General features: G+C 39.8%; 2 long non-coding RNA genes across 7 annotated transcripts; both read right to left on the bottom strand.

Annotated features, from left to right (window-relative positions):
* Window positions 1-1,607: 1,607 nt before the first annotated feature.
* On the bottom strand, window positions 1,608-3,086 carry LOC110874603. Its single transcript, XR_002556080.2, has 3 exons — window positions 2,943-3,086; window positions 2,401-2,454; window positions 1,608-1,916 (listed from the first exon to the last, which is right to left on the bottom strand). It is a non-coding gene; the product is annotated as an uncharacterized LOC110874603 (long non-coding RNA).
* Window positions 3,087-18,801: 15,715 nt separating this feature from the next.
* On the bottom strand, window positions 18,802-22,810 carry LOC110878402. 6 transcript variants are annotated; one of them, XR_004867052.1, is made up of 7 exons: window positions 22,441-22,810; window positions 22,045-22,143; window positions 21,877-21,959; window positions 21,386-21,765; window positions 19,710-21,105; window positions 19,203-19,485; window positions 18,802-19,126 (listed from the first exon to the last, which is right to left on the bottom strand). It is a non-coding gene; the product is annotated as an uncharacterized LOC110878402 (long non-coding RNA). The 6 variants fall into 6 exon arrangements; XR_004867053.1 differs by having other exon boundaries at window positions 21,386-21,688; XR_002557906.2 differs by having other exon boundaries at window positions 21,386-21,959.
* Between the last annotated feature and the right edge of the window lie 2,805 nt (window positions 22,811-25,615).

The following is a 25,615-nucleotide window of genomic DNA, read 5'->3' as shown; positions in this document are numbered from 1 at the left end:
AACTATCATCAAGCATAACACATAAATCATTGAATACATAACACATTAACTCTTTACTTTACATTTGAGTCTAATGGCCGTTCTATAATATTCCTATACTGTTGACTTTTAGAAAGTCAGCTGTCTTGCTTACACACTTTAAACTTTTGAACATGTATCCATCTAAATATGGTAGTCCATAATATTAATATCCTACGCATTTCATACTCGTATTGTATGATATATACAATTTACGTGATCCTCTAAACAATACACATATACATTCACATACACGTACTTTTACATGCTAATGTTTCATTATTCTACAATTAGCAATATCATTCAAGGTAACTATATATCATAATTCCAACATATCCTTTACTAATAAACTCATATGATTCACATTTAGCACATATTCGCCTCTTAACCATAACAAAACAAATCATTAAATACACATAAGCATCACACCATTCATGTACAAGGTACAAGTCTCTAATGCATAATTCTATCAAAGCATACTTTCATCCAAATTTTCATACGAATTCCAACTCCACTTTATACATTCGTCATTCATTTCATGCCATTCCATATGTTACATTCGACTTTTATAAATTTTACTTTATCGCCGACGATCTTCATAACTTGACAAGAACATAAAACGGGTATTTCTGAGAAGTATGGGAACTTAAATCATAATTCACAAGCTTCTATACATCATAGTTCATTAGCCCATAATTACTTCGTTCGCATTCTTATATTTTAAACTTTTACTCCCCTTTTTAAACCTTCATCATTCACTTAGTACCATTCGACACGTTACTTTCAACTTTTACAATTTCATTCCTTCGTAACCACTATTTGTGATTACATATAGCTTATTAGGCCTTACATGGACCCTACGTAATCATTAATTAAGCTTTCGAACAACCCAGTAACTTTTATGTGTGAAAAACAACATTTTCTGTTACCACAAAAATTTATTTTTTTATCCTTTCATGACTTAATTTGCCCCATAAGGGCTCAACGGGGCCGTGAACCAGGCTTTCGGGGAGTACGTTTGGCTAAAACTTGAAAAACATGGAAGATTTGTGGATCGGATTTGCACAACCCGTCGGCGACGGCTAGAGGATCCGTCGGCGACGGGCATCAGAAAGCGGCGTCGGTCACTTGTTTCCGTCGGCAGACAAATAGTCGGCCCTAGGAGGGGTGGCGTCGGCGACTGGCATCCAGCCATCGGCGACGGCCTGCCGTATGTTAATCCGCTGCTGCTTCCATTTTTAGGTGTTTTAACTCTTTTTCGAGTCCGTTACCAGCCGTACGGTCCCTGGAATTTGTCGTTTCGCCCTCCATAAATATTCCCTCACATACTTATCTTAACTTTATATCACAAGCACCTTACACACACTAGTAATTATCATGAACTTGAATTGTTACCTCGTTGGCAATCTTGGAGCGAGCATACTTTCGAATGAGCCGTCAGTTTGAGTTCAAGCATCACCTTATATGCTCGAATCCCTCAAACCTCGGCTCTAATACCAACTTGAAACGTCCATATTTGCGTCTAGAAGGAATGACATCCAAAAGACGCTAGAAACATAAACTTTTAAAATGTACAACTCCTTCACAACTTAAAGGGTAAAAACACCAATACCATTAACACATGATTTTAACAAAATTTGGGCATGACCCGTCCGTAAAACGGACATTCCCCTGTTTTTAAACATAAGTAAGACAAACGCCTTTCTACACTTTATTCAACATCACTACTAAAAGAAAAACCAAGACATCAAGAGTTAAAATGTATGCCTACTAACAAGTTGTACAAAATAGAAGTTTTGATCCAAAACATTTGTGCGAACTAGCGGAAGCGCTTGGTATACTTATCATGAACACATGCTCGCTCCAATTCTCCAAGTCGCCTTAAATTGAGGATTTACCTACATTCAACAACAAAACTTTAAAAAGTTAGTTATAATATTTGTTACGCTTATAATACCATTCATTTAGTTCCATTCGCTTACATACTTTCATTTCTTTTTATGCATTCGATTCCCTATTAAATGGGAATGACATATATATATACTCATAACGAGATTTAAGCATACCACTTACGACCCGGTGACATAGGGTCAATTGCTTTCAACATAAATCTTTCGTTTCATCCGTATAACGGATTGAACTTCATTCATTTGTATTGGCATTCACGACCACCCGTTCTAAACGGATGGTACACATTCTTACTCGACACGATTCAACTTGAATCGGTCAACTTGCATAGCTTAACACAACTTTCGTTAGCATAACCAAATCCACAAGGGATTTGCTATCTACTCGCTAATCACCATAATTATCGTATCAAGGATTGTTTTGCATTAAAATTAATAAAAATTTAAACAAGGATTTGTACGCAACGGAACATACCTCGATCTTGCGTGCTTCCCGTTTTCCTAGTGCTTGTACCTTCTTCCTTCACGCCTACATTACAACATTCATTCATTTACTTAGTCCATCAATTTCATTCAGCCATTTTCCCATATCACACATACATTTATCTCTTAAGCATTTCATCAAACACCTTGTAGGCATCTTAATCATGGTGTACGGTACAAGACTATAAAGCACATTCCTACTAGTTCATCATCATACAACATTCATATTTATTCGAATTTACATAACTATTTCATCCTACATCGATTTTTATTTATCATTCATGTATCACATCAAGCTCATAATCAAAATTCTAGTTGTAAAATCTTATTTCATCATCCTACACTTACTAGCTTCTTAGCAAACGGGTTTTTGTTAAAATCACAACAACCCATCCAAAAATCAAACATAAATTCTGGCATAATTCTTATCCTATTCCTTAACCCTAACTAAATTTCACGAATTTTATGTCATGCATTCATGCTTGGGTTAAGACCCACTTCATATGATTCAGAAAATCACAAAATTGAACTCACCACTTCGAAGAACAGGTGTAGGAGCTTAGAATTGGCTGATTATACTTTCGATTTCTTAAGATTTCTAGCAATTCTTGAGGATTTGTAGAGTTAGGGTTTTCACCCCCTTTTGCTCCTCTCCTGTCGATCGTCCAGAATCCCCACACACGAATTGTGTGTGGGTTTTTACCCTTTTGCATTTTTACTAACTTAAATTTGGGCATTTACATCTTTAGTCCCTCCATTTTAATCACTTAATTATTTTATATATACTACTCTTTTTATTATTACACTTTAACTTATGTCTAATAAATAATTTTTGGGGTGTTACATTTTCTATGTAATACTTTATTTTAATAATCTCAACATGCATCTTAAAAATAGTTAAAATGAAAATTTTTCGTGAATTATAAGCATCAAAATGTTTTCAGGAAATCAAAAATCCATTGTAAGAGTTTATTTTAATAATCTCAACATTGCACCATCAAGACTGATAGGCTATCCATTGATGGCTTAAAGTCTCCCACTGTTTTCGTTGTAACCATTACAACCACTGATATTATTTCATCACTGGCTTCATAAAACAACTGTATTCCATTACTCATCAGGGGTTGGCTCGTGGACAGTATATAGCGGTCAGATCTTTTGTAACCGCTGCCATGTCAGCATTCACTTTTTCCCGTATAAAACCCTGATCAAAACCCCTAAACAGGGTTTTTACTGTCGAATCGAATTCAAAATTCCTTTCTCAAAGAAGTTATCCTCCATTTCTCTCAAAATTCCTCATCGTCCTTCTTCCTCAAATGGCAAAATCACCGTCTTCATCATCTGAGAAATCCACTCAAAAGGCCATAGAAATTCCATACAAAGCTCCCCATAACTACTTACGTCTGTTAACAAAACCAAGTAACACTGAAACCTTCAATTCCGTCATAGATGCTCTTTCGTCTTCAAAGTACAAAACTTTGTTGACTTCTGATGCTCCGATTTACTTGGCAACCCAGAGGGAATTTTGGAAAAATGCAAAACTTGAATCTCAAGATGAAACACCCAGAGCCATCAATTCCTCGATAAAGGGTGTTAAAGTTAAAATCACACCACAAACCATCTCTAAAGTGTTTGAACTCAATGATCTTCTAGGTAAAACTTCTTTCCCTAAAGTAGAGTATCAAACAGATTTTTTAGAAAGAGGGTATGCAAAGGAAATGAAAAAAGACACTTTGCAAAAAGGCAGTTTTCCCCCTGCCACAAGGTTTTTGTTTCATACCCTCTTAATGTGTGTTTATAATAAGACCACTGCTTTCAATGAAATTCCACTAAAGATCCAATACCTGGGTTATGCTTAGACCTGGCAAACGGGTCGGGTTGGGTCGGGTCGGGTCATGGGTCAAAACGGGTTCGGGTCAAAACGGGTTCGGGTCAAAACGGGTCAACTAAAAAAGGGGTTGTTTTGGTTCGGGTCAGAACGGGTTCGGGTCGGAACGGGTTTCGGGTCGGGTCGGGTTGGGTTGGTTAAAAATTATACATATAAATACACATAAGTATATAAGTTTGTTTACAAGTTTGGGTAGATTTAGTTAAAAATTTGCAAAACCAGGACTGAGTAAGTTACTTGATCTGGGTTGATACTTAAAACCAAACCAAAACCAAAACAAAAACCAAATTTGATATTCAGCTCCATTTTAAATTGGTTCGTTCAAACCTCATATTCAGTTACGAAAGTAAGTAAACCCATGGTTAATAATAAAACACCCATTAAACTAACCCTGAACTACGAAAAAAAATTGGACTCTTTCAAGAGAGTATAAAACAATTAAACACCACACTAAGTTAAGAACAACAATAAAGAAATGGTAGAGAGTTGTTTAGAGCATTACAAAGAAAGCCAAAACGTCACTCCAATAATTTAACAAAAGCATAAGAGTAAATTAACGTACTGCCTAGAGAAGATTACCATGAGTCATATGTAGAAACTTCATAGGAATCAGCGTAGTAATGGTCTAAGATATAGTTGTCGTTAAATAACTCACTCTCTGATATATAAGGACAGTCTTCAAGAGAATCCTTGGGAAGTTTAAGATATTTAATCTGTTTAGAACATTGTTTCCCTAGATAACGTTCGTGTCGAAACGGTACAGGTCCAAACGGTTCGCGTCAAAACGGTTTGGTTCGAAACGGTACGGGTCGAAACGGTACGATTCGAAACAGTACGCGTCGAAACGGAACTGGTCGGAATGGTACGGGTCCAAACGGTTCACGTCAAAATGGTTCGGTTCGAAACGGTACGATTCAAAACGGTTCACGTCGAAACGGTTCGCATCGAAACGGTACGGGTCGAAACGTACGCATCGAAACAGTACGCTTCAAAACGGTACGCGTCGAAACGGCACGCGTCGAAACGGTACGCGTCGAAACTGTCACACCCCAACCGATGGCGGAATCATCGGGGCATGGCACTGAGCGAAACAGATTGTCCAGAAGTTTCCACAACAACTATCTTTACTATTCAGTTGAAATAATACGTCCCATACCGTATCCCAAATAATAAAACAAGTTATTACAGATAAGCATCTAGTCAAATATACTGTTCTGACAACTCAGATTTAAATTAAATTATAAACATTGTTCAAATGCCTCTAGAGACTCGATCTGCAAGATCTACAGACAACTATGCTCTAGACGCTTATTCCTAGCTCGCCTTCCTAGCAGATAAGCATCCTAGTTGCCTGTCATATACGTTAAAATAAAGTCAATACATAAAATGTAAAGGTGAGCATACAAGTTTGATATAGCATATAGAGTTCGAAATAGTTTGCGCATAACCAGCACGTACACAGAGGAAAACGAAGCATGTTAATTATCGACATGGATCTATCGATACCAATGACTGCGGGTTGACTGTCCGAGATAGTTCGCAATACATGATTACCACCGTAATCCATGCAAGTAATTGTCCTTAACAACCCCCGTGTGAACGGGTGCTAAGTCCAAACTATAGTACTACGTCGTTAAGGCAGGTAGACAGCATTCCACGTGTAAACATAACAACAAGCATTCATTTAGTCACGTAATACATGCAGAACGGTTAGCGTTTAAATAATTGAGTAGTGTGTTCGATTGTGATTTTAGATAAGTAACGTATGTAACACCCAAAAGTGCTAAAGCAAAAAGGGTTCGAGTATACTCACAGCGATTGATTGATGGATTGAAGGGAACGCTTGAGAGTAGGTTTAGCCTGAATAGTTCGATAGGATAATGATGAGTAACGCGTAAAATGGAAACAAGTGCCGGTGGGTCGAACAGCCTGGTCAATCGAACTGTAGGCTCGATCGAACGGGTTGTTCGTTCGGTTGGACAGTCCGTTCGGACAACCTGTTCGATCGGCCGGTAGGCTCGATCGGTTGGACTGTTCGAGTGGATTGTTTCTTCCTTTGAGTAGGATGTGTTTGTGTATGATGGCTTGTCCTTTTGAAGTTTTTGTTGTAGTATTTGAGAACATTGAAGTGTTCTTACCTTTCAGGTCGATCGATCGAACAGCCTGTTCGATCGGCCGGCTTAACCGATCGGTTAGACACTTCAGTAGTAAGTCCTCAGCAGGATGTCACCGGATCGAACAGCATGTTCGATCGGGTGGCACTCCAATACATCGAACGAATTGAAAATCGATTAAGTGTTGAAGCATAGTATCTCATGATCCGAAGAGTAATTCGACCCAAACCGTAGTTCGATCGAACAGCACTTCGTTCAATACTAGACTTCATGAAATTGTCAAAGTGTGGGGCCATGTGCTAGCCGATCTGCTGGTCTGGTCGGCCTGTTCGTCTAAGACTTGGCTGTTCTGATTGTTTTGGCGTTATATCGAGATATTTTGACAACGAGCTGAACCATGGCACCGTTGTTCTTACTTGTTTCCCTTGCTCGGACAGGAATCACCCAAGTCCGGCCGGTGAACGGTTCGGAACGGAGTTTATAGTTTAACCCGAAATCAGTGAATCTCGTAGATAGAATCCGAATCTTGAACCACGCAACTACTAGAATGATTAGTGAGTTGGCTCAAGCTCCGTTTCTACCGGTTTGAAGGCATTGAGTGTAAAAGAGTTGAAAGAAAGTTGGAAATCCTTCTTTCAATCCTTCACACCATGTAAATGTTCAGATCTGTGATAGATCTTAGTTTGTTTTTGTGGAAATCGGCTAGATCCAAGTGATTCTTGGTGGATTGAGGCCAAAACATGAAGTTCTTGAAGAACACCGTGATGACATCATCCTAGAATACTTAGATCTTGATGATTTCACGGTTAGAAATCAAGATTTGAAAGATAGAAAGGTGTAGGAGTGTGTATTGATCAAGAAAGTACAAGATTTAGGATGAAATCTTACCGGGATTGAGAGAAATCTGAGAAATAGTGAAGAACACGAGCTGGTCGGTCAGAGGGTTTCCAAAAGTGGAAAGAATGACAATGATATGCCTATTTATAGGCTTCCAAAAGGGGAAAGAGTTGGCCGATCAGCCAGGCATCCCGATCGGACAGCCTGCTCGATCGGACAGCCCGTTCGATCGGCTGGGCTGTTCGATCGGCTAGGAGCCTGATCGATCAACAGCCTGCGTTGAGCGTTTGGTGCGACAATTTTCTGATATTTCGATTTCGATTGAAGACGATATGAATACGATAGAGTTTCCTACTCAAATTACTTTTAATCCCAACCACTATATCTATATACAAGCATCTATATTTCACACTATCCTTTCGCTACCATTCATTATAATTCGATTTCGATTGAGTTCGATAGAGTTTCGAGTTTCGATTCGATTGATCACCACACATAACGTAAAGTAAACACGCACATGTAACATGTAAGGCACACACACACGTAATATAACACCAAATTCGTATAATTCGAGTTTCGAGTTCGATTGATGATTCGAGTAGCTTGATTATTAATTGATTGACTTTATCGCATTGTTACTTCCTACTATTCACAGTCGTAAAGCGTTTCGCGTCGATTAAACATTTGATTACTTCGATTCCTTTGATAAACAGCACTTACTCCACATAATACAAATAATAAAACATAAAATAGACTAATTACAGTCAAAGAAGTCAAACTTGACTTGTACTTTGACTTTGACATTCGAAAACACGGGGTGTTACAGCCTCCCCTTGTTTAGGGAATTTTATCCCGAAATTAGGCTGAAAGCTGCACAGCACCGTGACTGATCTTACCAATTTCTCGCTTCAGATCTTCATTTAAACAACTGCGGGTACTTAGCCTTCATATCGCTTTCGAGTTCCCAAGTGAACTTTGCGCCTCGTTTACCTTCCCATCGGATTTTCACGATAGGGATGCGCGAGCGTCTGAGTTGCTTTGTTTGGCGATCCATGATTTCGACAGGTTTTTCTACGAAATGCAGCATTTCATTGACTTGAAGGTCGTCGAGAGGTACAATCAGATCATGATCAGCTAGGCATTTTCGGAGGTTTGACACATGGAAAGTTGGGTGGACGTTACTAAGTTCCTCCGGTAGTTCGAGTCTGTAGGCGTCTTTTCCGATTCTCTCCAGAATCTTAAAAGGTCCAACATATCGAGGCGCTAGTTTCCCTTTCTTGCCGAACCTGACCACACCCTTCTAAGGTGATACCTTTAGGAGTACGTAGTCGCCAACGTCAAATTCAAGGGGCTTGCGTCCTCTATCGGCGTAACTTTTCTGTCTATCCCTGGCTTTCGACAAGTTGTCTCAAATCTGGAGGATTTTGTCAGTCGTTTCTTGTAGTAGCTCGGGACCAGTTAATTGCGAGTGACCGATCTCGTGCCATACAATAGGCGAACGACATCTTCTTCCATATAAGGCCTCGAATGGTGCCATTTGTATGCTGGCATGATAGCTGTTGTTGTACGAGAATTCGACAAACGGTAGGTATTTGTTCCAACTACCACCGAAGTCTATGACACACGCACGGAGCATGTCTTCAAGAGTACGAATCGTTCTTTCAGTCTGTCCGTCGGTTTGAGGATGGAATGCGGTACTCAGGTTAAGCGTCGTACCAAGAGCTGCTTGAAACGTTTCCCACAATCGCGAAGTAAACCGAGCATTACGGTCTGAAATGATGTCACGAGGCGTACCATGATTACAAATGATCTCGTCGGTGTAGATTCGGGCTAGTCGTTCCACCTTGCAGTCTTCTCGTATTGGCAAAAAGTGGGCTGATTTGGTCAGACGATCAACTATAACCCAAATGCTGTCGTGACCTGATGGCGTGGGCGGAAGTTTGGTTATGAAATCCATAGCTATACTCTCCCACTTCCATATGGGGATTGGAGGTTGTTCGAGTAGGCCAGAAGGTCGTTGATGTTCAGCCTTAACTCTCGCACAAGTCAGGCAACTTCCAACATAGAGGGCGATATCTCTTTTCATTCCCGGCCACCAGTACTTGTAACGAAGGTCCTGGTACATTTTATCGGCACCGGGATGAATGGAATATCGGGATTTATGGGCTCCGTCCACTATAATCTTTCGCAAATCGGTTCGCTTAGGGATCCAAATTCGGTCCAGATAATAGAAAATCCCATTTGCTTTGCTTACCAGTTGAGCTCCATCGTGATAAATCCTCTCTTTCTTCAAGGTGCGTTCGTTAAAACAAGCATGCTGGGCTTCACGGATGAGGGTTTCGAGATCATGCTGGGCTTGGGTATGGCGAATACTGAGCAAATAACTCCGTCTGCTGAGCGCGTCGGCAACAACATTTGCCTTGCCTGGGTGATAACGAATCTCACAGTCGTAAACGTTAAGAAGTTCTACCCATCGACGTTGACGCTGTTAAGTTCTTTCTGATTAAAGATGTGTTGTAAACTCCTGTGATCGGTGAAGATCGTACACTTGGTACCATACAGGTGGTGTCGCCAAATCTTCAATGCAAAAACAACTGCGCCTAGCTCGAGATCATGGGTTGTATTGTTCTTCTCGTGGATTTTGAGCTGACGAGATGCGTAAGCTATAACCTTGTCCCGTTGCATGAGGACACAGCCAAGACCAAGGTTGGAAGCATCACAATAGACAATGAAATCGGTATTTCCGTCAGGCAACGTGAGAATAGGAGCATTGCAAAGCATATGCTTGAGGGTTTGAAAAGCAAACTCTTGTTCGGTTCCCCAAACAAAAGACTTGTCTTTATGGGTAAGGGCGGTAAGCGGCACAGCGATCTTAGAGAATCCTTCGATAAATCGTCGATAATAGCCCGCTAGTCCGAGAAAGGAACGAACTTCGGACGGGTTCTTAGGCGTAATCCAACTCTTAACTTCTTCAATCTTCGCGGGATCGACATGAATTCCTTGACTATTAACGATGTGACCCAGAAATTGAACCTCCTCCAGCCAGAATTCGCACTTGGAGAACTTGGCGTAGAGTTGATTCCCCTGGAGTAGCTCGAGAACCAAACTTAGATGTTGTGCGTGTTCGGTCTTCGACTTAGAATAGATTAAGACATCGTCGATGAACACGATGACGAAACGGTCTAGAAATGGCTTACACACGCGATTCATCAGATCCATGAAAACCGCGGGTGCGTTAGTTAAACCAAAAGGCATAACAACGAATTCATAATGGCCGTAACGAGTTCGAAAAGCGGTTTTAGGGATGTCTTCCTCTTGAATGCGCAACTGATGATAACCTAAACGTAGATCAATCTTTGAGAAACACTTGGCACCTTGCAGCTGATCAAACAACTCATCGATTCGAGGCAAAGGGTAACGGTTCTTGATGGTCAACTTATTCAACTCCCGATAGTCGATGCACATCCTAAACGACCCATCCTTCTTTTTAACGAAAAGGACTGGCGCGCCCCAAGGAGAGGTGCTCGGGCGAATAAAGCCTTTTTCAAGTAACTCCTGGAGTTGGTTCGAGAGTTCCCGCATCTCGGATGGAGCGAGTCGATAAGGAGCTTTGGCAACGGGGTTAGCTCCAGGAATGAGGTCGATACGAAAGTCGATATCACGACTTGGCGGTAGTCCAGGAAGATCGTCAGGGAACACCTGAGGAAAGTCACGGACCACTGGGACGTCTTTGACTTCGGCCTTCTTTTTCTTTTCCTTCTCCGCTACTACGATGTTAGCCAAGAAAGCTCTGTATTCCTTGCGGAGATACTTGCTAGCTTGGACACACGACATGAGCATGAGACCTTTCGAAGCAGTTTCACCGTACACACATAAAAGATCACCATTTACGAACGAGAATCGAATCATTTTATCGAAGCACACAACTTCAGCATGGTTTTCGCGAAGAAAGTCCATGCCTACTATGACGTCGAAACTTCCGAGCTGCATCGGAATAAGGTCGATAGGGAAGATATGATTGTTGAGCTCGAGAGTACAATCACAGAGCACAGAACTAACGGTGACAGTTCTTCCTGTAGCAACTTCGACTTCGAATGACGAGGGGAGATAAGAGCGCTTACGACTAAGGAGCTTCTCGAATTCAAACGACACAAAGCAGTTATCGGCTCCAGTATCAAACAAACATGATGCATAAATACCATTCACAAGGAACGTACCGTTAACCACGTTGTTGTCAGCCTGGGCTTGATGAGCATTGATGTTGAAGGTTCTGGCACGGGCTGCTTGTTGCTGCTGCTGAGGCTGCTGCTGCTGCTGTTGGGGCTCTTGTTTCACCACCCTGTTCGGGCACATGTTTGCAAAGTGGTTAGGACCACCACATGCAAAGCAGACTCGAGCGTTGACCGCGGGTGCTTGAGCTGCAGGTTGGCCTTGTGGGGCTGGGAGTAGAGCTTGATGAGCGGCGGCAGGAGCTTCGGTGTTTCGGGGACCATAGCGACAGTTCGCAGTGAAATGACCGTAGAGGTTGCAGTGAGTGCAGAAACGACAGGCGATTCCCACCGGATGATGATATGCGCATGTTGGGCAGAGCGGGTGGGGACCTGTGTAAGCACGCTTTGCTGGAGGTGCATTGGTCACTGGTGCTGGTCGATGGTGAGACTGCTGCTGAGCCTGTACGGCTTGCAGAGGAGCAGCAGTTGTTGTGACAGCACAGTTCTTGTTGCTGGAGCTGCTGTTGTTGTGCTTCTTCTTGCGACGTGATAACTTGGAGGGTTGAGCATTGGAGTCGGCGGTTGGTGTAGTAGTAGCTTGATGCAAAGACTTGGATGGCTTATCCCAGAAACCAGACTTTACCCGCTTGTCATTGATCTCGGCGGCAAGCAAGTAGGTCTCCTCAATTGATGATGTCTTGGCGGCGTGAACAAAGTCGGCAACACAATCAGGTAGAGCTCGAATGTACTTCTTGATGGCCATGTCTGGCGTCTTGACTTGATCGGGACAGATAATGCTAAGCTGCTTGAAGCGAGCAGTTAAAGCAGCGTTGTCTCCATCCTTCTGCTTGATGTTCCAAAACTCGTCCTCCAGCTTTTGGCGTTCATGGGGAGGGCAGAATTCGTCCATCATGATGGCCTTCAGCTCTTCCCAAGCCATCTCATAAGCTGCATCATTCCTGCGTTTGTTTTGTTTGGCCGTCCACCAGTCTAGAGCTTGGGACTGGAAGACACCGGTCGCATTGAGGGTACGGAGATTTTCAGGACAACCGCTTTGGAGCAGAGTGACTTCAACCGAGTTAAACCATTGAAACATAGTGGTAGGGCCATCTTCTCCGGTAAACTCTTTTGGTTCGCATGCCTTGAACTATTTGAAACTGAAAACGGTCTTGTTAGCCATTTTCTGATATTTCGATTTCGATTGAAGACGATATGAATACGATAGAGTTTCCTATTCAAATTACTTTTAATCCCAACCACTATATCTACATACAAGCATCTATATTTCACACTATCCTTTCGCTACCATTCATCATAATTCGATTTCGATTGAGTTCGATTGAGTTTCGAGTTTCGATTCGATTGATCACCACACATAACATAAAGTAAACACGCACAGGTAACACGTAAGGCACACACACACATACGTAATATAACACCAAATTCGTATAATTCGAGTTTCGAGTTCGATTGATGATTCGAGTAGCTTGATTATTAATTGATTGACTTTATCGCATTGTTACTTCCTACTATTCACAGTCGTAAAGCGTTTCGTGTCGATTAAACATTTGATGACTTCGATTCCTTTGATAAACAACACTTACTCCACATAATACAAATAATAAAACATAAAATAGACTAATTACAGTCAAAGAAGTCAAACTTGACTTGGACTTTGACTTTGACATTCGAAAACATGGGGTGTTACAGAAACGTACGCATCGAAACGGTACGGGTCGAAACAGTTCGCGTCGAAACGGTTCGCGTCGAAACGGTACGCGTCGAAACGGTACGCGTCGAAACGGTACGCGTCGAAACGGTACGCGTCGAAAAGGTTCGCGTCAAAACCCGTCTCGGCCTGAAACTCAATTTGAACTGAACCCGTTACGATCCAAAACCCGTTTCGTGCCGTAACCCGTCTCGAGCGGACCCTTGTGCCGGCTCGAAACCCATTCCGATCCGAAACCTGCCCCATTTCTTTAAGACACTAACCCACATCGACCCATTTCTTTAATGTTGTCAACCCGCTTTGACCCGAAAATAACAAGATGGAATTTCAAGTGACCCATTGTGACCCATTTAGTTAAAATATCTTACCCAAACCAACCTATATAATTTTAAAAGCAACCCAAATTGACCCACTTGAAAGGCTTTGGGTCAAGATTGCCCCCTCTAGTTATGCTATCTTGCATGGGGAAAACTTTAACTATTCCCATGAGATCTTTGATGACTTGGTCAAAAATGTTACTAGCAAATCATTTTTACTATTTCCAAGGTTCCTAAGCTTTTATTTTCAAAAGAAATTTGGAAAGGATGATGCTCATGTACTCATGCAGGGTAAACCTTCTCAAATAAATGGCCTTACACCTGTAACATTTACAAGGCTATCAAAAGTGTCCAAAACACAAGCAGAGGCTCCTGAGCAGACTTTAGCAGCTACCACTGCTCCTCATGCACCTGCTGCTGAGCCCATTGCTCAAGGTGATCACAGCAGAAAAAAAACTGTTGTGAACCCCACACCTAAATCCACCAAAAGACCAAGACAAAAGACAAAAGAAAACACAACCCCCCCCCCCCAAACCTAAAACAAAGGCAACTCTGGAAGATGAGATCCCAGAGCAACTGCCAGTGACAACACAAAAGTCACCAGAAACCACTGCTGCTACTTCCTCACAGCAGATGGTAGAAAGATCTCAACCCGGGCCTCAAACTCCTCCTGCTTCTTCTTAAAAAGAACAGGTTGTAAGAACTGGGACACCAAATTATGATGCTCTAGAATCACTTGATCCTATCATCCACAGCCCACTTCCCGGGGCAAATTCTCTTTCCACACCCATACTCACCTCTCAAATTCCTACACAAACAAAACTTTTGTTGGATGCAGTTGATATAGCTCAGACAGAAATCAGTTCCTCTCAACCACCTATCACTGAGTGTATGCCACCACAAGTGACTGAGTCTGAACTCCCTATCATTGCTAACCCACCAACAACAGCAGAGGAGGTTACACTGCTGGATGTATACGTACTTCCTATCAGTAGTTCAAGCGAAGCAGCAACTACAGGTGTTGGATCCACTGATCTACACCTGGCCATTTGTTTCATAAATCAGACTTCCTTGAAGGCAATTTCCTCTGCAACAACTCTGATAACCACTGGTGTGTTTGTTCCAACCACTGGTACATTTAAAAGGTTATCAATTGCTGAGGAAAGAAGTCCTTAGTACTGAGAACAAGGGGCATCATTGGATGACTTTTGGGAAAATTTTCCTAAGGCAACCACTGATACAACCACTGTTAGTGGGAAATCAGATGATCCCATTAAGTTGGGTGATGGTTTAATGTACCAAGAATTGACGAATAGAGTTGACAAGCTTGATACATCTGTTGCAGAAATCAAAGACATGCTGCAACAGTTGTTGAAAGCACAAAAGGTACCACCCACTGCTGCACCAACTTCAGCAGCTGCTCCTTCATCTGCTCCCACTCCAAATGAGCTGTGGAGTTTGTTTCAACCTCTGCTACACCACCAAAGAGAATTAGCTGGTCAGCAACATGAGATACAAGTTCAAAAGATCAGAAATCTCATGGAAGCAAGGTTTAAAGACACCCAGGCAGATATCAAGGCAATCAAGGCCCATTTACTAAACACCACTAGCACTGCTCCTCCCTGTATCATCTTTGTGGACAACCCACCACCAGCTGATGCCAAAAAGGGGGAGAAAATGAAGCAGTTGACAAAGAAGGGATATGAAGATGGATTGTACATTGCACCAGACAATTCAAGTATGCTTGCAGACATCCCTTTGCCAAATAGTTCCAAAAAGATTGATATAACCACAAATGACATTGCTGATGCAAAAGCAAGGGTAAAAAGGGATATGGAGGCAAAGGATAACGCAAGGTTTGAACAGGAGAAGAGAGTTTTTATGGAAATGAATGAGCAGGGTATTTCAGAACCAAAGGATGAAGAAAATCCTAAGGTCAAAAGAAAGCAGCCCACTAGACATCAATCTCCCAAACCAACAGATGTTAAAACTCCTGTTGTATCAACAATTGTTGGTACTTCAGTGGTTTCAACAACTATTACCCAAACAACTGCCACCACTTCAACACACACTACAACTACTGCTCCCAGTTCAACCACTGCCTCACCAAAAACATCATCACCACCAAAAATCACCTCATCACCAAAAACAACTTCATCACCACCATCATCTCCTTCTAAAAAGCAGAAGACTTCAGATGACACATCATCTGTTGTAATGACAACAGTGGTTGAAACACCAGTTGTTCCAACAACTACTGCTCCCACTTTAACCACTGCCTCACCAAAAACATCATCACCACCAAAAATCACCTCACCACCAAAAACAACTTCATCACCATCATCATCTCCTGCTAAAAAGCAGAAGACTTCAGATGACACATCATCTGTTGTAATGACAACAGTGGTTGAAACGCCAGTTGTTCCAACAACTGTTAGTCAGCAACCTTCCACTCAAATCACTACCACTCAATCCATCAAAACACCACCAACCTCTCCTGAACCCAAAAGGAGGAGGGTAACCAATGTTGTCCTAGATGATGAAACTTCACCACCACAAACAACCACACAATCACTACCAGTTGTACCTATTCCAAACCATGTTCCTCTTTCTTCAGCTCAACTTCAAAAACCAAACACTGCCATCACTCCTGCAGGTGCTCAGTACCCTTTAGAGCTTATAGCAGTTAGAGAGGAGATTAAATCCTTCTACACTGAAGATGACCCTGCTAAAAGGAGTTTGCCATCTCTTGAAGGATATCCTAGGCCAAACAACATTGAAGAATATATGAGGTTAAAAGCTCAACAAGCAGAGGATATCTCTAAAAGGAATTCACATGGTAAATCCGATAAGGAAATACAAAGATACTATCAATACCTGCTAACTCAAGTCAGAACATTGGAGCAGTTTGCAAAAAAATCTTTGTCAGCAACTATCAGAAAGAGCAGATGAAACCTTGAGAAAAGATTATCTTGATAACATCATGGCTTACAAAACGTATAAAGGAGAAAGGTACATGTACAAAGAATGGACCATTAGTGAGCTTGAAAGTGAAGCAGCCAGAATTCAAGATATGATTAAAAAACAAGGTGAAGCAGACTCCTCCTATCTGGGCAAAGTTTAAGAAAAATGTACCAGAAAGGACTCTGCAGCTGAAGAGGATGAAAGAATAGCTGATTACAGCTGCTTTTGGGTCAAGGAATCAAGTGTCAAGATGGAAAGAGGATAAAGTGTTTGCATCTTACAAAAGGCTGGAAGAACTAAGGAAGAAAAATCCTAATATTCCATAAAAGCCTGATTATCCTGAAGCGGTGGTTTCAGCTGAGCCACAAAAGCTACAATTCAGGAGATCCACTGCTCCACCTGCTGCCATCCTTTACCAAAGAAGGAATCAAAACGAGATGGATAAAATAACAGCAGCAGATAAAGAAGCAGAGGATTACCTTGTGAAAGTAGGGGTTAAACGGATTATTGAAGAAACACTTGAATCTTGAAATAAATTCAATCATTCGTTTCTATTTTAAAATGTGTGTTGAAAGCATTTCCCCTGTTTGATTTTGTGTAAAGTTTATTTCCATTTTAATTCCGGTGTTTGATTTTGTGCAAAGTTTATTTCCATTTTAATTCCGCTGCATTACTTGTTCATCTTCTTAATTCTTAAAGAAAAACATAATAAAAAAGAAACTCAGATCCTAACAACCTCTAATATGGGTTCATGATCTAATCCCGTGATTTGAGGACATTGTTGTTGAATCGAATGAGATGGTTGATGTAATGTGGTCGTATTAATAACAAATACTAATTAATATAACTAAGTTTCCGGAGGCCGGGAAGCAATCCCGGGTAACACGTTTATTAACTTTGTTAAATATCTTTTATATCTACTTATAGTTGTCTTTTAGTTATAATAGATAACACGTTTTTGTACAATATCTATACACATATCTATATGTTCTGTCAATATATGTTATGCATGGTTTTCTAAGAAACAACTCGTGTTTGCACACGGGTCTTACCGCTAGTACTATATAATAAAAGAAACCACTTTAGGGACACTTGTCATCATATTAGGCCATCTCTTATAGATAATTATAATTTTAGTTTAATCTATTCTAATTAATTATAGATAAACTCTTAACTCATATAATGATTTTTTTAATAGGCAAATATTTATCAACTATATGTTTACACCTTTAATCTAAGAATCTATTTAGTCAAACAAATTTATTTTTAATATACCAAATTTAATAAATCAATTATCACTAATAAATATTTAGCTATTATGATTAAAATTTCGGATATTATATCCTAATTTTACAATAGTAGGTAATTTTGATTTAATGTTAGATTGAATTGGACCAATGATAATGGTTCAACTTAATTAAGAATAAAAAAAATAATTCCCTGTTTTAGTTGATGATTTAGAAGAAAATAAATAGAATCACAATTTTTTCGATTTAACTCTTTCTTATTACATAATAATAATTTAAATTATTATGCATCCTCACCTTCTTGTAATCTTTTACCCTTTGGTTTTTATTTATAATTTCTCATGCCTTTGCTTTATTACAAAATACTAAAATTAATACTATGTTGCAAGAATCGTATTTAGGTAACCACAAAATAAGCATAAATAACCTTATTTTTTTAAATTAAAATTATAAGTGAACATATTTAAGTAATAACAAAATAAGCATAAATAATCTTTTTTTAATTAAAACTATAAATGAAAATACAAGTAACAATAAAATACATAAATAATCACATATAACAAAATAACATGTATATTAACATAATATAAAACTAGAGTTAGACGTTCTTAATTAACTTGACATTTCGTATCAAACATATATAAAACTAGAGTTAGACGTTCATCATTAACTTGACGTTTAATGATAGTTCATTTGGCATTCAAATTTATTTAACAATTTAACCTTATAATAAATAAAAAATAAAATAAAATGTTATAATAAGCAAATAGTATATCAAAGTCCATTTTTTATGTTTATATCATGATGACTACATGTTTTAACCAATTACATTATATTTATTTATCCGTGTAATATACGGGTAAATTCAACTCTGTAATACATATGTTTTTTTTAAGATAGAACCTTTTTTATTACTTAGTATATAAATTACTTTTATTCAACCTGTGTAATACACGGGATTCTAACCTAGTAATAATAATAATTGGACCTATCAATCTATCATTAATACAACTAGGGGTATTCATTGTGTCGCGCGTTGCGCAACATTGTATGTTGGATTCATTTACTTACGGCGGCAAGCATTCATGATGTTAATAACAACTGGCCATTAATTAATCATGTTGCGGTTTATACACACTGGTGTCATTAGCATGTAGTTTACCATTAGTTACAAGTTGTCCTAAAGGCATTCATGGTGCTACTTATATCCGTGGTGTAGTTAGTAGGCAGCCATAGATGTGTTGCTGGTTGAACTATGATTTGTACAAAAGGAATGCTTTTAGCGATTCTAATTCCGGACCGCTATCCCACATTTGCTTCTTCTTTTTGGTGGCCAAAAGGGACATCTTCTGTGAATTGAGTTTATCTGCCAAACCACCTTTGCCAGGCCTTTTTGATGGTGGATCTGAGTCTGCAAGCGAATACATGCCAACTGTCATTATTTGTATTGTGTGTTTGTGTAATTTAATGTTTTTTTGTTGGCTTACCAGGGAATTCCAGTTGCCTCTTTGATGTCGTTTCCATGTTTCCAGTGTTCCCTTTCTAGGCTGGGGTTGTTGGGTGCATTTCCATGTCGCTTCTTTGTCGAACGGTCCACTTCGCCATGTCAAACACCCCGGTTCCACCATATGCAAAGAAATCCGAATTCCGCTTCGAATAATGAAAACCCATACGATTTACTTGTTTTAGCCCATTCCTCCACTTGGGCTAGTTACAGCCTGGTCATTCCAAGAGGGCCTGCCGCCGGCCTGGTCCCTTTTTATGCCTTTTCTATTTTTAATATATTAAATTAACTTCATTAAAAATACATACTTCTAAAGTACAAGTACTAAAGTTTTAATAAAATTAAATTTCTTATAGTTAAAAGTATTAAAAACTTGACACTTTAATATGTGATGATTAACACTATATTTTTGTATAAAATATGCCACAAATTTGTAATATAAAGCATCAAAAATATATAAGTTTACATATATACTGTAAAATTAGATTACCTTCTTAAAAAAATTATATATTGGTGAAGAAACACTAGATAAATGGTCGGAACCGAAATATCCAGGGGGTTTGAATCCGCATAAAAGGGTTAGCTCTCTCTCGGTTGATTCAGTTGCTACCGAACTTCTTCTCCGGTGGTTCTGCAAAAAAGAGCACCGTTAGCCTCGCCAAGGGGAGAAGGGGGTTCTCTCCTTGACCCGACTCCGGTGTGAGAATAAGTATTGGTAATGGAGAAGAGATAGTATTTGAGAAGTGAATGTGATCTGAGTTTATACCTGAACAGTTCTCGTATTTATAACCGGGAGATTGGGAGGGAAAACCTGTTATTGAAAAGATGACGGAAGATGCTAACGCCGTAGCGGTTACATTTTCCTCCGTTAAGTTCTTTGATTTTACGTTAAGTTGTCTCGATCCGATGTGAATGCACACGGATCGTGGTTTGATCTATGGCTGGGGGGTTGCCACGTGGAAAGTGATTAATTGGAGATCATTCCCCAATTGCATGCCTTTGTTGTGGTTTTAGGGATGCCTGTGGTAATGACACGTGTCCAGACAGTTATAACCGTCTGGGTGGTGCACGATCACATTCTTTCTAGAAGATTACTGCTGTAATCTAGTGTGACACCTTACTGTGTGGACACAGATGTATAAATCCCAAGTTTGGGCAAAATAATATCCAAGTTTGGATATTTGGGCGGAAGTATTGATCTTCAGGATTTTAATCCTTTGCTTATGGAAGAAGGCGCAAGGATTTTATGCTTTCCTTTGGGCGCGCGACTATAAATTGTTGATTACTTTCTCCCTTTTGTAAGACCAATGCGCGGCCGCGCAAGGTTAAAAGGTTGAAAGGCCGGATTGTGGTATGGTCTCAAATCCTTTTTATGAGGTTTTTGGGACCTTACCCCTTCAATTGGACAAAAAATATACAAGTTTACATGTATAGGCCACTAAAAAAAGAGGTATACATATGCAGCTCAAGGGATTGGGCTTTTTGGACATAACATAGGCCAGGCTTGCCAGGACCGTTTGTGCATTGCTACATCTGAAAGTCGAACTCAGACACAAATGAGAATGATCAAGTATTATACCTCTAAAATCTTTTTTACTCTTTAACGCCGTGTTGAACGCACTAAAGATATCAAGAATGAGAAAGCTAGAATCTTTGGTGTTATTGTTCAGCGTCGTCACGGCCTGCTGCAACAATTGGTTATGGAAACTGGCTGCTGTATTCCGACTTTCATTGCATTGCTTGTATGATGAAAAGACGGTTTCTCTGGGGAGGCATCCTACCGGCTGTAGGCTAGTCACCAACACTCGTCGTACACCCGTATCATGAATTAGCTTCAAAACCTGTGCCATTTGATTGACAACTCTTGAAATGAATGGAGGCAGGCCCTACATAAACAACCATTTTCTATAACATAAACATAGAATTCAGCTGCACATATGTAAGGAAATGAGTTTATAGATTTGATTATTTGAAACTTGACATTGAGTGGTTTTTTTTTTGAAACTTTACAATATTGAATACTTAAATATAAATAATTCAACAACAAACACCCATTAAGTATCTATAAATAGAGTCTTTAAACTTTGTTCACGGGTTGGCAGGCCGTCCGACACTAACCTAAAAATTTGACAATAGTCAATAAAGGAAGTACGATATGGAGGTTACCTGCTCAGAGCCACTTGTAGAAGTGTAAGTCCCATAGTCATCACCCGAGACCGCGACAAGAGTCAAAGATGCTTTTAAATCTCGAGTAATGTAGACCCTCTCTTTAATTAGCCCTTGAAGAAACCCAATCTGAGTGGTCATGTTTGGCTGCAAGTTGCTAGTGTCGAACACCCCGGTTCCACCATAAGGAAAGTTGAGTCCACCTCGCAACTTGTTTGGCGCATATTCTCTGAACTTATATGGCAACTTGTTTGGCACATCAACAGCAAAAGAGGCACAACGCCTACATTTCAAGCATGATTGCTAACAGGAGAAACAAACGTCACCACGCAAAAGACAATCCAGATAACAGAATGACGTATTTCCAAATAAATATATGGCTACATACCAAATTTAAAGTAAAGTGTTAACCATACAAATAAAAAAACCCAACAGGCCAGTGAACTCTTGCTAGTTAAAGCTTAAACAATGAATACAATGCTAAAACTTACTTTAGAGACTAAAGTGGATCAATTCATTTATCTTTGGAATTTGTTTGTCAATCGGACTTATCACAAATCGCGATCTAATTCACCTGTCAATTCACAAAACACCACCAATGATTCATGGAACAAACAAAGTGTTTAGAGAAAACAATGCCAAATTCTTGTAACAAAAACCTTCAAACTTATATATCTTCGATTCTCCTTTCGATTTCAAATCCAGCTCAAGAACATGAAGATGAAGCTCATAAGAAATCCTCTGTCCATATAATTTTTCTGCAAATAAAAATCATACAAAATCATTAATCAATCAGTGAATCAAGCAAATCTTCCGATTTATTCCTGAAATTCATAAACAAATTGAAAACAAAACCATGACATAGAACCAAAATTCATCAACCGGATTGAATGTATCTGAAACTTCATAAAAATTAACTTTGCAATCTGAAAGTAATCAATTACACAACTTCAACATTTCGCTCACCTAATTCCTATCTTAGTCTTAAGCAAGGCGTTATAGACAGATTGTACGAAAAACGTATCATGCAAATACGCAATAGAGAGGATGCTTACCGGAGGATTTGCTGGACCTCGCCGGCGTCGTCTATTCGGTTCTGAGATACAAAACCATCTTCGTTGTTACCCAATAACCCACTGTTGCTATAGAGGGACGACACTGGTGAACGGATTGTCGAAACCCTAACCAGTTCTCCGTCCGCTTTGTCTACCTTTCTGTAATACCCCGAGCCGCCGCATCCCCATCGTGAATCACCACCGTAGGCGGTGTTGAATGGTGCTGGTTACAGGTCGGGTATGGGAGAAGGGTGATGGTGGGTGGAGATGGTGGAGGTTTTGACGGATGGAGAAGGGGAGTGGTGATTTGGGGGTTTTGATGGGAGCATGGGGAGACGAAGGGGAAAAAAAGTAAGACCAGGGGTGCAAGATGTACAATCTAAGACAACAAACCACTTTACTAAGACTATCCACTATGGTGACTAAATTGCACAAACGGTTGCCACATGGCAAATAGGACAAAATTGTAGGAAATTATTTTAATTAAATAATTGCAATTTATGGACAACCAGGTTGGTATGGCAACCATTGGTTGCAACCAACAACCAACATAATATTAATTCTTTATTCATTTTTCTATTATTTAATTCTATTTCTTTATAATATTTAATTCTTTTTCCTTTTTTTATTATTTAACTTCTATTTGTTTATATAATAAAATATTAGTTTAGGTTGGGTTATGATAGTGAGTGAAAAATTGGATTGGGTTGGGTTATGTAGGTGGAAGAGAGAGAAATTAGTATTTTAATATAAGATTGGGTTGGGTTGGGTTGTGATAGTGGATAGTCTAAGGCCGTGGGGTATGGGGCGGGATTTTTGACGTGGGTTGGGGTAAAACGCCCAAGTCACCACCCCGGGAGGGCGGGAGTTTTGGCGTGGCCCCTTGGGGCTTGAGTTTCAAGCCGGGCGTGGGGCGGGGAAAAGAGGTGACATGGTGGTTTGTGAATGGCCCAAAGAAAAGAGCCGTTGGGCTAGCCGTTAGCCAACGGCTATAATAATAAAATAAAAAAAATAAAAAAATAAAAAAAAACCTTCCATTTTTTCACTATAAAACTCATATTTTTCTTCCATTTTTTACCACATTCATCAACCACATCTCTATACATCTTCAAATTCTCCATCTACAATACGAAAAATGCATCCTTTTAACCGTGGTTATGACCCGAACAACCCGTATGCATTCCATGAAAATAATCCTAGCCCACCACCCACTCGTCCAATAGCTCGTCCGTTTTTCATACACTCTCCTACGCCCGATTTAGCAGGTTATGCATCGTATATCGGGAATCGTATATATACTAACTTCCCACAAACCGAAGATTCAATACCTACCCCGTTTTCACAATCGCCCATCGAACTTTCACCAACCTCCGTCGACCTTTAACTAAACGAGTCCGTTCCCGAAACTCAACCACCCAAAGAGGGTCCTTCCGCATCGAAACCCATCAAAAAAAGAAGTCATAAGAAAAAAACCGAGGAGGATAAACTAGTTGAAACCGCCAAACGAAAACAACAAAAATGGGTCTATGCTGAAGAAGTTGCATTGGCGAGGGCTTGGTGTGAACAATCTCAACATTCAACTTTAGATATTCTTAACCTTAGTTTATATTAATGGAATGATTATTTTTTATATGAGTTTGTAATATATTAATACTTTTTTATTAAAATAGGAAATTCGCAACATCAAACCGCCTTGTGGGAATGCGTTAGTAGGAAATTCCATGAAGAAATGGGTAGGGGGACTTGTCGTGAAAACGATAGCTTATCCTCAAAGTGGACCGAAATAAGCACCCAACTTACAAAATTTAGTGGGTGTTTAAATAAAGCAAAGCAAAACCCTAAAAGTGGTGAAACCGAAGCCGACATTTTGACAAATGCACTGGTCGGATACAAGTCAAATATGAAGGCCGACTTCCGTTTCATGCATTGTTGGGAGATTTGTAAATTCCATCCAAAATGGTCCACTGTCCCCATTGGTAGCGAAACTAACTCGTCTTCCAAAAGGTCAAGGGGCTATCCCAAGCTCAATCTGATGCACGAGATCAAGAGTTTGAGGACCTTTTGGATGATTCGCCAAGCCCAAACCAGCCTGAGCATGGAAGAAATGCATCAAGAAGGCGTGCTCAAAAACAAACGGCGTCGCCTTCAACTGGGAGTTCTGGCTCGCGTAGGGGAATATACAGCGACCAGTTGGATGACATTTCATGCAAGTTGGATACATTCAACGTATTCCAACAACAAAGGGCCGAAATACGTAGGAGCAAAAAAGCTAGAGATGCCGCTAGAGATGCTCTGAAACAAAGACGGGATGATTTGAAAATTCTATCCCAGCCGATTGATCACCTACAGGGTGACGAGTTAGAAATAGTCTTGGCGTTGAGAGAAGAGATAAAAAACAAATATAAAAGTTAGGAATTTTTTTTTTTTTTTTGTAATCTTCTTTTTTTGTAATTTTCTTTATTTAAAATTATTAAAAAAAATAAATTTGTGTTATTGGGTTGCCCAGCGGGTCAGCCCAGCCGATCAGCCCACAAGCCCACCAAACCCACGCCCCCAAACTCCCGCCCCACCATACCGTGTGTTGTAGTGGGTTTCCCATCTCTGCCATCCGGTTCCATATGTCAACCAATGCCCAACCCAAGTCCCAACCTCCGCCCCACCATACCCCACGACCTAAACACAATTATATGTACCAAAAAGAAAAACAATTACCATATATACACAATTAAAACGGCAGAAAGAATGAACGAAGAATTGCCATGTGGTACGTTTTACTATTCATAAGGTTATGTTTTTAATATATAGGATAATAATAGTAATAATAATTACATAACCAAAAGAAAAAATTTTCTCTTCAAAATACACTTGCAATGAAATCTACAAAAATATGAGCATACATTATTATTATTATTATTATTATTCAACATATACAAAGAGTATAGCCGGCAATAGTGTTTTGCTAAGATTGGTTGACTTGGCCGGCCACATGCCACCCACAAAAAAAAAAAAAAACTTTTGTTTTTTTTTTTCAAATTATGATTTTGCCCCGTTTATATTTATAGTCATGCATGGCACTCCCTATTGGCCCAACAAATTTATGATTTTATCCGGTTTTAAAATTACGATTTTGCCATCAGTTCAAAATTATGTTTTTACCCCCACTTAAAAATAAATT

Source organism: Helianthus annuus, chromosome 9, assembly GCF_002127325.2.
Source record: "Helianthus annuus cultivar XRQ/B chromosome 9, HanXRQr2.0-SUNRISE, whole genome shotgun sequence".
NCBI lineage: Eukaryota > Viridiplantae > Streptophyta > Magnoliopsida > Asterales > Asteraceae > Helianthus > Helianthus annuus.
Note: the sequence above shows the minus strand (reverse complement) of the source record. Positions and strands in the feature narration are given on the sequence as shown.